Source organism: Mauremys reevesii, linkage group 19 (assembly GCF_016161935.1).
Source record: "Mauremys reevesii isolate NIE-2019 linkage group 19, ASM1616193v1, whole genome shotgun sequence".
NCBI classification, from domain to species: domain Eukaryota; kingdom Metazoa; phylum Chordata; order Testudines; family Geoemydidae; genus Mauremys; species Mauremys reevesii.
The window spans coordinates 1,669,296-1,683,151 of NC_052641.1; the positions used below are offsets into that span (position 1 = coordinate 1,669,296).

General features: G+C 47.7%; 1 protein-coding gene across 1 annotated transcript in view; it reads right to left on the bottom strand.

Moving 5' to 3' along the window:
- The window catches only part of WDR31 (WD repeat domain 31), a 96,199-nt gene that overhangs the window by 63,224 nt on the left and 19,119 nt on the right, over positions 1-13,856 (bottom strand). Inside the window, exon 3 of the mRNA XM_039506001.1 lies at positions 9,260-9,389. The gene's annotated coding sequence lies outside the window, so the exon portion shown is untranslated. The remainder of the gene's footprint in view (positions 1-9,259; positions 9,390-13,856) is intronic.

The window sequence follows — 13,856 nt, forward strand, 5'->3', positions numbered from 1 at the left end:
CCGAGAAAAGAGTGAAAACTGTATACTACAGTCCTGCAAAGGAAGAAAGATACTAACTGGATAGAAAGCTGGCTAGATCGTCGGGCTCAACGGGTAGTGATCAACGGCTCCATGTCTAGTTGGCAGTCGGTTTCAAGTGGAGTGCCCCAAGAGTCGGTCCTGGAGCTGGTTTTGTTCAATATCTTCATTAATGATCTGGAGGATGGCATGGACTGCACCCTCAGCAAGTTCTCAGATGACACTAAACTAGGAGGTAGATATGCTGGAGGGTAAAGATAGGATACAGAGGGACCTAGACAAATTAGAGGACTGGGCCAAAAGAAATCTGATGAGGTTCAACAAGGACAAGTGCAGAGTCCTGCACTTAGGACAGAAGAATCCCATTCACTGTTACAGACTAGGGACCGAATGGCTAGGAAGCAGTTCTGCGGAAAAGGACCTAGGGGTTACAGTGGACAAGAAGCTGGATATGAGTCAACAGTGTGCCCTCGTTGCCAAGAAGGCTAATGGCATTTTGGGTTGTATAAGGAGGGGCATTTCCAGCAGATCAAGGGATGTGATCATTCCCCTCTATTCAGCACTGGTGAGGCCTCATTTGGAGTACTGTGTCCAGTTTTGGGCCCCACACTACAAGAAGGATGTGGAGAAATTGGAAAGAGTCCAGCAGAGGGCAACAAAAATGATTAGGGGACTGGATCACATGACTTATGAGAAGAGGCTGAGGGAACTGGGATTGTTTAGTCTGCAGAAGAATGAGGAGGGATTTGATAGCTGCTTTCAACTACCTGAGAGATGGATCTAGACTGTTCTCAGTGGTACCTGATGACAGAACAAGGAGTAATGGTCTCAAGTTGCAGTGGGGGAGGTTTAGGTTGGATATTAGGAAAAACTTTTTCACTCGGAGAGTGGTGAAGCACTGGAATGGGTTACCTAGGGAGGTGGTGGAATCTTCTTCCTTAGAGGTTTTTAAGGTCAGGCTTGACAAAGCCCTGGCTGGGATGATTTAGTTGGGAATTGGTCCTGCTTTGAGTAGGGGATTGGACTAGATGACCTCCTGAGGTCCCTTCCAACCCTGATATTCTATGAGTCTATGATTCTATGAACTGTCATGGAGCCACAGAACAGAAATATTTATTGAACACAGCTACCTTTTCTGCATGATTAACCTGTTTGCTGTCTCCATTCTAGGCCGTTGTAAAACTGTTTTTGTTCCTAATATACTTAAAGTGCTTATTGTCTTTAACCCTGCCAGCCCCAGTTCTACACTACCACCCCATCCCACTCATCAGTGCTAACTGGCCAAGCCCAGAAGCAGTGCTCCACTGAATAAAGCTACTCCATATTTCTGCTCCCTGCAGAAATAATGACTTGATTTCCTCCTCCTCCTCCACTCTTCAGGGACAAGCGGAATGTTTCTCAAATGAAGTTACCAAGGTCTTTTCTTGCGAACACAGCCTCCTGTGCAGTGATGGGGGCGGGGAAAGCAGTGGCCCCTTCCTGAGTGGTCCCAGCAAGGGTTGGGTCCTGCCTCCCTCTAGAGACACAAATGCTGGAGGAGCAGGCAGCCAGTGAGTTCCCCACCTTCCCAGAGGCAGTGCAGTCAGAATTCAATCTTGGGGTGACAGGCAGCAGGCTCCAGTCCTGGGGCTCCAGCCCCCGGGCTCACCTCCCTCACCTCCCATCGCCCCTGACCCCCACTGCCTCCCCATCTCCACATGCCCACCTCCCCATCCAGGGCTTAATTTGTCCCTGGAATTGCCAAGGCTGAGTAAATCTGCTGTGAAAAGTTATATTTGTTTGTTTGTTAATATCACTTTTCTTGTCAGACTTAGTAGCTAGCTGGCAGGTTATGAAAGGTGATATTAATACACAAGTATAACTTTTCACAGTAGACTGACTAGCAGGTCAAAAAAATAAACTAAAAAGAACAAGAAATAACAAAAAGCACCTATTTGTGTTTCTATTCTATTTAGCTCCAGTAAAGAGTAGAGACAACTGTACATTATTTTGATTATTCAGTCTGTAAAAAAGCCCTACATAAATAAATGACAATGACTTGGACGTGGATATGTACATATTTATTTTTCCCCTAAAGTTAAGTATTTTAGGAAAAATTGTTACCATAGCCACCAAAAAATTTGTCATGAGAACCCCTAGTGCCCTTCAGCAAGTATTTGCAGTGACAGTGACACCCCCAGGCAGCATTTTCAGAACAGAGGAGGATGTATTAGTCAGTTGGAACGCAGCACTGGAAGTCCTTAGCATAAAAGAAAAGAAGGTTAAAGCATAGTCCACTCTGATCAAGCCACAAAGCACAAGCCAAGCTGTAGTGAACTCCATTCTCAGGCTCTGGCTGTCTCCCTCTGACTTCCTTCCTTCAGCCCAGGTGAGAGCCCCAAGCTTCTTCCAGAACCCACATTTATACTCTGCTGGCCACGTCTGTCCTTTGTTCTCCAGGCAGAGCGATGCAGAGTTCACCACCCTGCTGGCCAGAGTTTCCACTGTTGAGTATCGATTCATGAGTCACTGGAGCATGCGTTAGTTGATCTGGGTTGTTTTCAGTCAGTTATTTAACAACGATATTTATGTCACCCAGTCAGCAGAGTGACACATAAACATACAATGCTATGTCTCTGCCCTGAGAGCAAACTTAATCCCCCCCCCCCACACACACACACACTGGCTGGGTAGCAGCGCAGCGTAACAAGCCTTGGGGATAGAGGAAGCGGTATATATCTCAGCTTTAGTAAGGCTTTTGATACTGTTTCACATGAGCTACTTATAAGGAAACTAGGGAACTACAGCCTAGGTGGATGCACAACTGTCTGGAAAAGCGAACTTAGCATGAACAGTAAGGTTATGTTGTCACGGTAATGTCTAGTAAAAGCTACTGACAGGTCATGGGCAATAGAAAGAAATTCAAAGAAGTCCCTGACCTGTCTGTGACGTTTACTAAAAACAAAGGAGCGGATGACTGGAGGGGGCTAACAGCTCCAGCCCCCATCCCCTGTGGCAATGGCTCAGAGCTCCAGGGCCCCCGCTGCAGCTCAGAGCTCTGGGGTCAGCGTCTTGGAGCTCTGGGGTCCCCGCAACGGCTGACAGCTTTTGCCCCCGCCCCCATCTCTAGGGCACGGGCAGAGCACGGAGCACAAGAGGTGCAACACCTCTGCAGTTAGATACACCCAGAGAAGATCCCACAATCCCTCTGAACCATGTGGAAGACCCCAGAACTTTCATTTGGGCACATTTTAAGCCTCTTGTACCACAGTCCTCCCTGGCAGAGCAGCTCTGAGTTGCATCAGGGATGCATTGTACCCTTTGTCTTCATGACACAACTGGTAGTTGCTGTTGGTAGTTGCTAGGACACAGAAATGGCTGGTAACTTTAACAGTGGCCACAGCTTTCCAAGGAGTAACAAGTACAGCAAAAGATGGTTCAGGTTCTGCACTGAGGACCCTCTTGCAACTTAGTCGATTCATGTTCCTTATAATGTGGCTGCCTCAGACAGGGGGATGATGGCTGGAGTTTTCGAGAGAGAAGAAGAGCTGCCAGGAACCGGCAGCGCTGATATGAAAAACAACAAAACCCATAACATTATTTAAAAACTAGCCAGTGACACAGGAAGGCAAAGGCAAAGATAAATGGCCTTATTCAAGTGCTGCAAGATTAGTGTCATCCTGCTTCCCCCGTTCAAAATCCCTTAAGATATCAGCTTTGCTAGAAAAAATAAACTCTGTCCCAGCGTGTCTGAGCTTAGTCATTGACAGATGGGCAGGGGACCCGCTCTCCCTCACCAACAGCAGAATGATTGTGGGGAAAGCCGGCCTCCATCAGTACTGCCCACGGACTAACGTCTCAGTTATACTGGCTTTGCTGACTTGACATTTCAAGGAGTCCAAGGTCAGCTTGGAATACAGAGAAGAAGTGACACAATCAGGCTGCAGTTTATGAAAGCAGATAGGCTTACAAGGCCAGTGGCCCATGCGTCCAGAGGTGGGTCAGTGGGCCACTCCTGTTATGCAGACAAAACCGCACAGGATCATTTCAGGGGACAAGACAAGATGCCTGGGGTAAAAAGATGCCACATTGATTATGAAAACACAATTTGATTTATGACCAATAACTAATGTCTAATATCTATGTATATATACACAGACACACACACATACCAAATGTTCTGCAGCTGTTGGATAGTTACCAGTCCTGAACATAGCTTGAGTCCGTGGCTTGGGTTTGCAGTTTGGGTTCGTAGATTGTGGTGGCTAACTGGCCAGGAAAGCCTGGCACAAGGAAGGGCTGGGTCTCTGTTGGGCGCACACCGATACCTTCAATGTTGGCAGCAGAAAGTTACCCAAAGTCTTCCATCTCACCCATCCTTTTTATATGCTTTTTAGTTTGAATCCAGAGTCAATAGGTCTTGCTGTGTCACGCTGCCTCTGGGGTCGGTGTGATTGATCAGACCTGGCTTTGATGTTCCTTCAATTGTATGCTTGTTCTTTTCTTTTTAGGGTGGACTCTTCTTGCTTTGTGAGGGCTGTTGTCTGCCTCTTCAGCCGTTGTTTTTTACACTTTATTACATCAGGACAGGCTGGGGCTGGAGGTTGAGTCCATCATCCATACATACCTCATTCACACAGCTAAACTAAACTAAAAAAATTACAGGGGAGGGACAGCTTAGTGGTTTGAGCATTGGCCTACTAAACCCAGGTTTATGAGCTCAATCCTTGAGGGGGTCATTTAGGGATTGGGGGCAAAATCAGTACTTGGTCCTGTTAATGAAGATAAGGGGCTGGACTCAATGACCTTTCAGTTCTATAACTTTTTTATCTTTTTCAGGGAAGGGCAGGGATAGTTCAGTGGTTGGCGTATTGGCCTGATAAGGATTGAACTCACTATCCTGGGTTTAAGGGGGCCACTTAGGGAACTGGGGTAAAAATCTGTCTGGGGATTGGTCCTGCCTTGAGTAGGAAGTTGGACTAGATGACCTCCTGAGGTCCCTTACAATTCTATAATCAGGGTTTTTGCAAAATGAAGATTTCAGCAGGCTTTTACCAACTGTAGTGAACATTTTAAAATGGAATTTGAGTTACAATATGGACAAGTGTAAGGAATGGCAAACAGGGAGCAGAAGTTACAATGTTGAAACAAAGCAAGTTTCAGTGATTTAAGCAGCAATTGGATTGAAAATGAAATTTACAAGTTCAGCTGACTGAACAGCTATGGCTCTTAACAAGCAGCTTAATTGTCAACTAGCCAGTTACTGGGGTAACTGGTTTTATGAATGAATGTTGTTTCATTCATAAAACTTTACTTACAAAGTTATATTAATAAATTCAATTGTTTTTAATTGTTCACTTTATCAGTTCTACACTCCAATGCAATCTCAGGGAGGATGCCAGACAAATCTCTCACCCTCAAGCAATGACTGATCACCAGGAACACCCATCCCAAATGTCCCTCAGAAACCGTTACGCGCATGTCACTCCTGTCTTATGCCGGACAAAATATCAGATCTGCTCCAGTGTCTGTGGTGATGCCGCGCTCTGGAAACTGGAGCACTCTTACAGTGATCAGGGGCTCTTTTCAGTTCAGTTGGGTGAACATGTGTTTCTGGAGACAAAACTGCAGTGTTCTGCCCATTGTGTCACTATTTGGGAAAAGTTGGTGAGGTGGTATTAGTTCTGAGCACAGATTAATTTACTCTTGGGGGAAATTATGTCCCTTGCAGATTTCTTTGTTTCCCTGCAGAAAATTACTTTCTGATGGGGAAACAATGGGAAGACACAAGAGCAGTCATGCAACTCCCCCCCCAGTAGTATGTTTTGGGTGCCCAGTGCACACAGAGAGGTAAATCACTGTGGGGACTGGGGAAGACAAAGCTGGTGGGTCCTACCCTGCACCGGGCTAAGCTGTTAATGCTGTCTGGGCAAGGTGGGATTTCTTCTTCCCCTGCACAGCATCCAGAGTCAGGTCATACCTGCCCCCAGATTTCTCCTCACAGCTATAAGAAACTCTGCAAACTTCTCCCCCACAATGCTTCATGCACCCATCGCTCCTCAGCTCCATGGAGGAGAAATCCCTGTACAGGGAGCTGCTCCCCCATCTGTCCAATCCCCATGCATCCAGACCCCCTCACTCCCCGACCCTACCGACGAGCCTTACCCCTCCTTGCACCAAGACCTCCCCCAACAAGCCTCACTCCCCCTGTAATTGGACCACCACAACAAGCCACCCTACCGAGCCCCAACCAGCTGTACCTGGACCCCCCCACACTGAGCCCCACCTACCCAGAACCCCCTGCTGAGCTATAGCCCCTCCCCACACACTCAGACCCCACCTGCTGAACCCCAACCACTTTCACCTGGACCCCCTCCCCTGCAGAGTCCCATTAATGTTTCACCCAGAACTCCCCAACAAGCTCTTGTGCAGCCGGATCCCTCCACACCCTGATCTCCCACTGAGCCACCCACACCCAGATTGCCCCAAACAGAACCCCCTCAACCCACACCGGGATTCCCCACACACTAAGCCCATTTGCACTTGGTTCCTGGCTTGCTGAACCTGCCTGACGCACACTGGTGCACCTGGCATGGAGGGGGAGGACTCTGGTGTTTCTGGGGCAGGCCGGGTCCTTGCACGGTGTCAGGGTTGGGTGCAGCCTCATCACTGAGTCCATGTCCTGAGATAGGGGAGCTGCACAGTGATCTCCCCCTTCTGTGCAGCCAGTGGCCTGTGCTCCCCAATGCCAGGCTGGAGCCTCCACATTTTTTTGACAAATAAAATTTGCAGAATTTTAAGATATTGTGCCCAGAATTTTTAAATCTTTGGAGCAGAATGCCCTCAGGATTATTAATTTAATTAACACCCAAATATTCCATCCTACTGAGCTATGCATGTGGAATATATAAGAATAAATGTCAAATGAATAAATGCTTGCTTTATTCAGCCTCACATCAGGGAATGGCTGGAGCTTTACAGAATCAAACACTAACATTTTCAGACACTTTAGTCCTTTGTCCCCTTCACCTTTCAGATCAGTACCTGCTGGTAGCTATGGGAGCCTCTGGAGGTGTGAGCACGACAGTGCCAGCACCGTTTACACGGGCTAAAGGAGCCAACTCCATCCACAGCTGTGAATCTCTTCCTCTTGGCCACCTCCATGAGCTACAGTCAAGGTGAAACCCAGCCAGCTTTCCTTGCAATCATATGGCACCATGGGACCTTGGCTGTTTCTGTATCTTATTCTTCTGCTGGAGCATCTCACATGGGGTCAGTTCATTCGGGATGGCCTGGAAGCGGTATCCTTTCCCTTGTAGTGCATGGGTAGATATGGGAATTGGGGGGATGGTTCCACAAAGGGATAGAAATGCTTCAATACAACAGGAAGGCACCACTCAGAGCCTCAGTCCCTTGGAGAGGTGGGGTTAGGTCACACCCCTTTCCTCAGCATCTCCCATGGGCTATTTCAGATGACTCCCGGCTCAACTTGCTGGTTTCTGAGAATCCCTTTCCTAGGCATCTCAGTCTAACTCTTCGCATGCATTGTATGGGGACCCTGGGCACTGCAGGGTGCCTAAAAGTTAAGCATTGCAATGTCCCTGGGTGGTATCCTCAACTAGCAATTTGCCCTGCAACAGCTCCATCCTGCTCCCTGCTCCATTCCATCCTGCCCCAGGGCTCAGTGGCACAAGGAGACTCTCTCATTTCTTTTCCTGGGGAGGCCAGGATCTGGTGACGTTACACAGTAAATCTTCCTTCAGTCTTCCAGGAGAGATTTTCCAGCTAGGTCATTTTCTCTTCCTTTGAGCTAACAGTAAGTGCCAAGGTCTCCATCTGCAGATCAATGCTTTTTGACGTTGAGAGTGAACGGAGGCTCTTGAACCAAACTCTGCTCTCAGTTAAGCCAGTTAAATACAGAGTAGATCTATAGAACTCAAGGGAGTTGCTCCAGTGTTACACCAATGTCAAATAGCAGAATGAGGCCCTCTTCTGTGGATGCCTGAGCAGAGCCAGCATCTTTCCCTAGTAATCATGGCTTTCAAAACTCCCCAGAAACTCCAGGATCATTTTTTTAAACAAGGGGAGGGGTGAGATTCAGGCAGGATCGTCTCTGAAATAGGCGTATGGGCATCACTCAGTGCTGAGCAGTGAGAGGTTTTCTGGCAGTCAGGATTGCCCAGACCAGGGTAAAGCAAAGATGGGATATACAAGTAAATCAGCCATCTCATTACAGAAACATGAAACAGCCAAGATGACCAGAGTCAGGCAAACTTCAGAAAGTTCAGATTTCAGTTTGATTCAGCCAAGTGAAGCCGTGTGAACAACATCGTGTGTGAACAAACCAGCCTAGAAAGCTCAGTGGGGCAGGCACTCTCCCAGCATGTTCCAGTTCTCATCCGGCCAAAGCATGGAACAATAACAGCAGCATGAAGAAAGCGAATATCTCCCTGTCAGGGAGAAAGATGGTCACCTTCCCTCTGTCTGACCATTTCCATTGGAAGGAGAGAAGGTTTCAATGGACTTGAATGCCCTGGCTCAGATAGTCATAGAATATCAAGGTTGGAAGAGACCTCAGGAGGTCATCTAGTCCAACCCCCTGCTTAAAGCAGGACCACTCCCCAGATAGATTTTTGCCCCAGATCCGTAAATGGCCTTCTCAAGGTTTGAGCTCACAACCCTCGGTTTAGCAGGCCAATGCTCAAACCACTGAGCTAGCCCTTCCCTCTGTAAGAAGACACAGAAAGGTTTTGCTGTTCATGGATCTGTGCAAAGGCAATTGTTTCTCTGTGTGGCAACTGAGGAGGGAAATGAAACACCCACACGGTGGCGCAGTGCCCTAAGGAATATGGGTGAATGACTCTGGCTGAGAAATGACTGAAGTGGACTCACCTGGGATTGAAATGACATTTGTTTCTGTCAAGTAGTGAGAAATGTGACATTAATTCAGATATGGGGTTGAGGCTTCTTTAGCTTCTTGTAAAAACTTGAACTTGATTTCCAGGACAGGAGAGAGGGAAAGTCTGGAGCTGACTTTTGTCCCAGGCTGGGGGCTCCTGGGCAGTGGAAAACATCTCTTGTTTGCTGCTGCCAAGGGGACAGTTGAGCGCTCAGATTTCCCTTGGCTTAGATCAAAGGGGGATGCTGGATGGACTTTATCTCTCTCTCTCTCTCTCTCTCACACACACACACACACACACACACACACCTCTCTTCAGAGCCCCACAGGGAGAATCTAGAAAAGAGGGGAGTCATACCTCACCTGCGTTCCCAGAAGAGGTGCTAGGGCTCTTTCCTGCCAGCTGCTCACCCCCTGGATTCATCCTCAGCTCCTGGGATCTTTCTCCTCCAAAGGCTCCAGAGTCCTGGGGTGGGGAGGGTATCACTGCAGTCTGAAATACAAGGGAGGATTCTGGAGTTGAAGGAAGGGGCAAAAATGAAGTGAAACAGAGAGAAAACACCTCTTCTCTCTCTCAGCAAGAAATGTTATCAATAGGAATATTCATCACCTGCTGAACAGTAACAGACTTTGTTCATTGTTCCTCTGTGAGAGAAAAGAGCCACTAGAGCTGGAATTGTGGCTAGGGTGATCTCATTCCCAGAGGCTGGAATAATTTGCAGTTATAGAGACCTGGCTTAGGGCTGATCAGAAGGAAGATCTGAGTCAGGGCTTGTGTGCTTTTAACACAGTACAGCAGTGCAGCTGCCCCATTGCAGCTCCTCAGTGAAGATGCTACCTACAGTGGTGAGAGGACTTCTCCGATTGGCAGTAGCTATGCTGAGAGGCAGTAGCTATGCTGATGGGAGTCAGTCTAGCACTGGTTTACACCTGGGGTAAGGTCAGTAGCTGCATATCTCAAGGGGTGGCTTTTTTTATACCCCTGAGCAACGTAGCTACACCAAAGGAAATTCCTAGTATAGGCCAGACCTCAGTGTCCAACTTTGGATATTTGTGTCAAAATTGCAGCCTCCTTGTTGGCAAATCAACACCTGGGCTCCTGTGTGAGAGGCAGGGAAACTCACCACTGGCCCAAGGAGGAAAAAGCTGCTAGGTGTTTTTGCACAAACACTGAGGGCATCACCCAGAGGAGCTGCTCAAAGAGCTGTGACTGCCAGGGGACCCAATTGGGAGGTGGCTGCTCTGGCATCAGTGGGGGTTTTGCATGTGAGAGAAGGGCCGGACTAGGGGGTGTGTCTCAGGGCCACCAAGATGCTTTGCCAGTATTTAGGGGAGGTGACAATGGACTCTGAGCTGGGGCAGTAGCAGGATGGTGGGTTTATCAATTGGTAAAATTAAACGGCAAAAAGCTCTCCCTTTGCTCCAGCAAAAGACTCTACTTTATCCTTTAATCCCCCTCCATGAAAATCTCCCCACTTCCCTGGCAGTCAGAGATCCTCACGCTTTCATGTAGCTTTTCAAGTCTTCTTCCTTTTACTTTGTCTTGTACCAACATTTTTACCTTCAAAAATGATCGAAGATATTTAAAAGGAGAATTACACCCCTCCACCAAACACAGAGTTTGGGGTCTACATTTTTCTGCTGGAACTTCTAGGCAGTTTGACTTGACCGTACACCAGTCACATTGTCAGGATTCTTTTAATTACTAATAGATTTTTTAAAAACTCCTTCTTATGTCCTTAACTCTGCTGGCCATAGATTTTCACTTCTGTGCCTTTACAAATGAAGTGCCTGACTAGTTATGGTACTAGCCATTTAATTCACATTGCTTCACATGCATGGGTTCAAACCTCATCCTCACTGGATGTTTATATTCTTCTACCCTCCTTACCAAAAGACCCCTCCCCCTTCGGTTTAGAGACAGCCTTTCATTCATTGCTTCATAGACAAAAAAACCTTGCCAAAAAGACCCTGCCCAAGGTGACTGGATCCCTGCTCCCCCACTCCACAGAATCCAAACATAACTAAAGTTTATCAGGCCCATTGGTGGTTGACAGGGAGGCTGGTGCTGTGCCATTTAAGTTACATTGACTGGCACCAACTAAATACTACTGCAACCACCTTCTCTCCTACACCCCTCAAACCTACCTACACCGCAACTTCTCCACCTGCAGCAATCATGCACATTCACAATGCAGCTGCCCAGGGCTGACCACAGGAAAGGGTGTGGCGCACAGGCAAAAGCACTGGTTGAGCTGCAAATCAGTAACATTTGCAGCTGCCTCTGAGAAAAGAGCTTGTATCCAAGGGTTATTCAGGGCAGGGCTTTGGTCTCTCACATCTTGCTGGGATTGGCACGACCCAGCTGGGAAAGAAGCAGAAACCTGCCTGGAGGGAATCAATGTCCCATTTTCCTCCCATGGATATAATATCTATTTTCAGCACAGGTGACTGGAGCTGTCAGGTCTCTGTGCAAGTTTCCTACTTCCTGAGCCTGTGCTGACACCTCCTGGCCATTGCACAGAGAAAAACTATTTTCCTTGCACAGACCCAGAAACAGGAAAAAAATTCAATGTTCTGTCTTGTGCCAGGGCCCATCTGGGCTGATTCCCAGAGCACTAGGCACTCCCAGCTCCAAGTGCAGCCAAGGAGGGGGCTGAGACCTCTGACAGTCTAGCCCTGGGCAGGGCTGAGCAAGGGATAATTAGAATAATAGAATCTCAGGGTTGGAAGGGACCTCAGGAGGTCATCTAGTCCAACCCCCTGCTCAAAGCAGGACCAACCCCAATGAAATCATCCCAGCCAGGGCTTTGTCAAGCCTGACCTTAAAAACCTCTAAGGAAGGAGATTCCACCACTTTCCTAGGTAACCCATTCCAGTGCTTCACCACCCTCCTAGTGAGAAAGTTTTTCCAACCTAAACCTCCCCCACTGCAACTTGAGACCATTGCTTCTTGTTCTGTCATCTGGTACCACTGAGAACAGTCTAGATCCATCCTCTTTGGAACCCCCTTTCAGGTACCTATCAAATCTCCCCTCATTCTTCTCTTCTGCAAACTAAACAATCCCAGTTCCCTCAGTCTCTCCTCATAAGTCATGTGCTCCAGCCCCCTAATCATTTTTTTGCCCTCCACTGGATTCTTTCCAGTTTTTCCACAACATTCTTGTAGTGTGGGGCCCAAAACTGGACACAGTACTCCAGATCAGGCCTCACCAATGCTGAATGGAGAGGAAGGATCATGTCCCTTGATCTGCTGGCAATGCCCCTACTTATACAATCCAAAATGCTGTTAGCCTTCTTGGCAACAAGGGCACACTGTTGACTCATATCCAGCTTCTCATTCACTGTAAACCCTAGGTCCTTTTCTGCAGAACTTCTGCCTAGCCATTCGGTCCCTAGTCTGTAGCAGTGAATGGGATTCTTCCGTCCTAAGTGCAGGACTCTGCACTTGTCCTTGTTGAACTTCATCAGATTTCTTTTGTCCCAATCCTCTAATTTGTCTAGGTCCCTCTGTATGCTATCCCTACCCTCCAGCGTATCTACCACTCCTCCCAGTTTAGTGTCATCTGCAAACTTGCTGAGAGTGCAGTCCCCGCCATCCTCCAGATCATTAATGAAGATATTGAACAAAACCGGCCCCAGGACCGACCCTTGGGGCACTCCACTTGATACCGGCTACCAGCTGGACATTGAGCCATTGTTCACTATGCGTGGAGCCCGACGATCTAGCCAGCTTTCTATCCACCTTATTGTCCATTCATCCAGCTCATACTTCTTTAACTTGCTGGCAAGAATACTGTGGGAGACCTTATCAAATGCTTTGCTAAAAATCAAGGAATAACACAGCCACTGCTTTCCCCTCATCCACAGAGCCAGTTATCTCCTCATAGAAGGCAATTAGGTTAGTCAGGCATGACTTGCCCTTGGTGAATCCATGCTGACTGTTCCTGATCACTGTCCTGTACTTTAAGTGCTTCAGAATTGATTCCTTGAGGACCTGTTCCATGATTTTTCCAGGGACTGAGGTGAGGCTGATTGGCCTGTAGTTCCCTGGATCCTCCTCCTTCCCTTTTTTAAAAGATGGGCACTACATTAGCCTTTTTCCAGTCATCTGGGACCTCCTCCGATCACCATGAGTTTTCAAAGATAATGGCCAATGGCTCTGCAATCACATCCACCAACTCCTTTAGCACCCTTGGATGCAGTGCATCCGGCCCCATGGACTTGTGCTCGTCCAGCTTTTCTAAATAGTCCTGACCCACTTCTTTCTCCACTGAGGGCTAGTCACTTCCTCCCCAGGCTGTGCTGCCCAGTGCAGTAGTCTGGGAGCTGACCTTGTTTGTGAAGTCAGAGCTTTTTCCATTAGCTTTTTCCACATCCTCTGTCACTAGGTTGACTCTCTCATTCAGTAAGCGGCCCACGCTTTCCTTGACTTTCTCCTTGTTGCTAACATACCTGAAGAAACCCTTCTTGTTACTCTTAACATCTCTTGCTAGCTGCAATTCCAAGTGTGATTTGGCCTTCCTGATTTCACTCCTGCATGCCTGAGCAATATTTTTATTCTCCTCCCTGGTCATTTGTCCAATCTTCCACTTCTTTTTTGTGTTTAAGATCAGAAAGGATTTCACTGTTAAGCCAAGCTGGTCGCCTGCCATGTTTACTATTCTTTCTACACATCGGGATGGTTTGTTCCTGCAACCTCAATAAGGATTCTTTAAAATACAGCCAGCTTTCCTCAACTCCTTTCCCCGTCATGTTATTCTCCCAGGGGATCTTGCCCATCAGTTCCCTGAGGGAGTCAAAGTCTGCTTTTTGAAGTCCAGGGTCTGTATCCTGCTGCTCTCCTTTCTTCCTTGTGTCAGGATCCTGAGCTCGACCATCTCGTGGTCACTGACTCCCACATTCCCATCCACTTTTTCTTCCCCTACTATTTCTTCCATTTGTGAACAACAGGTCAAGA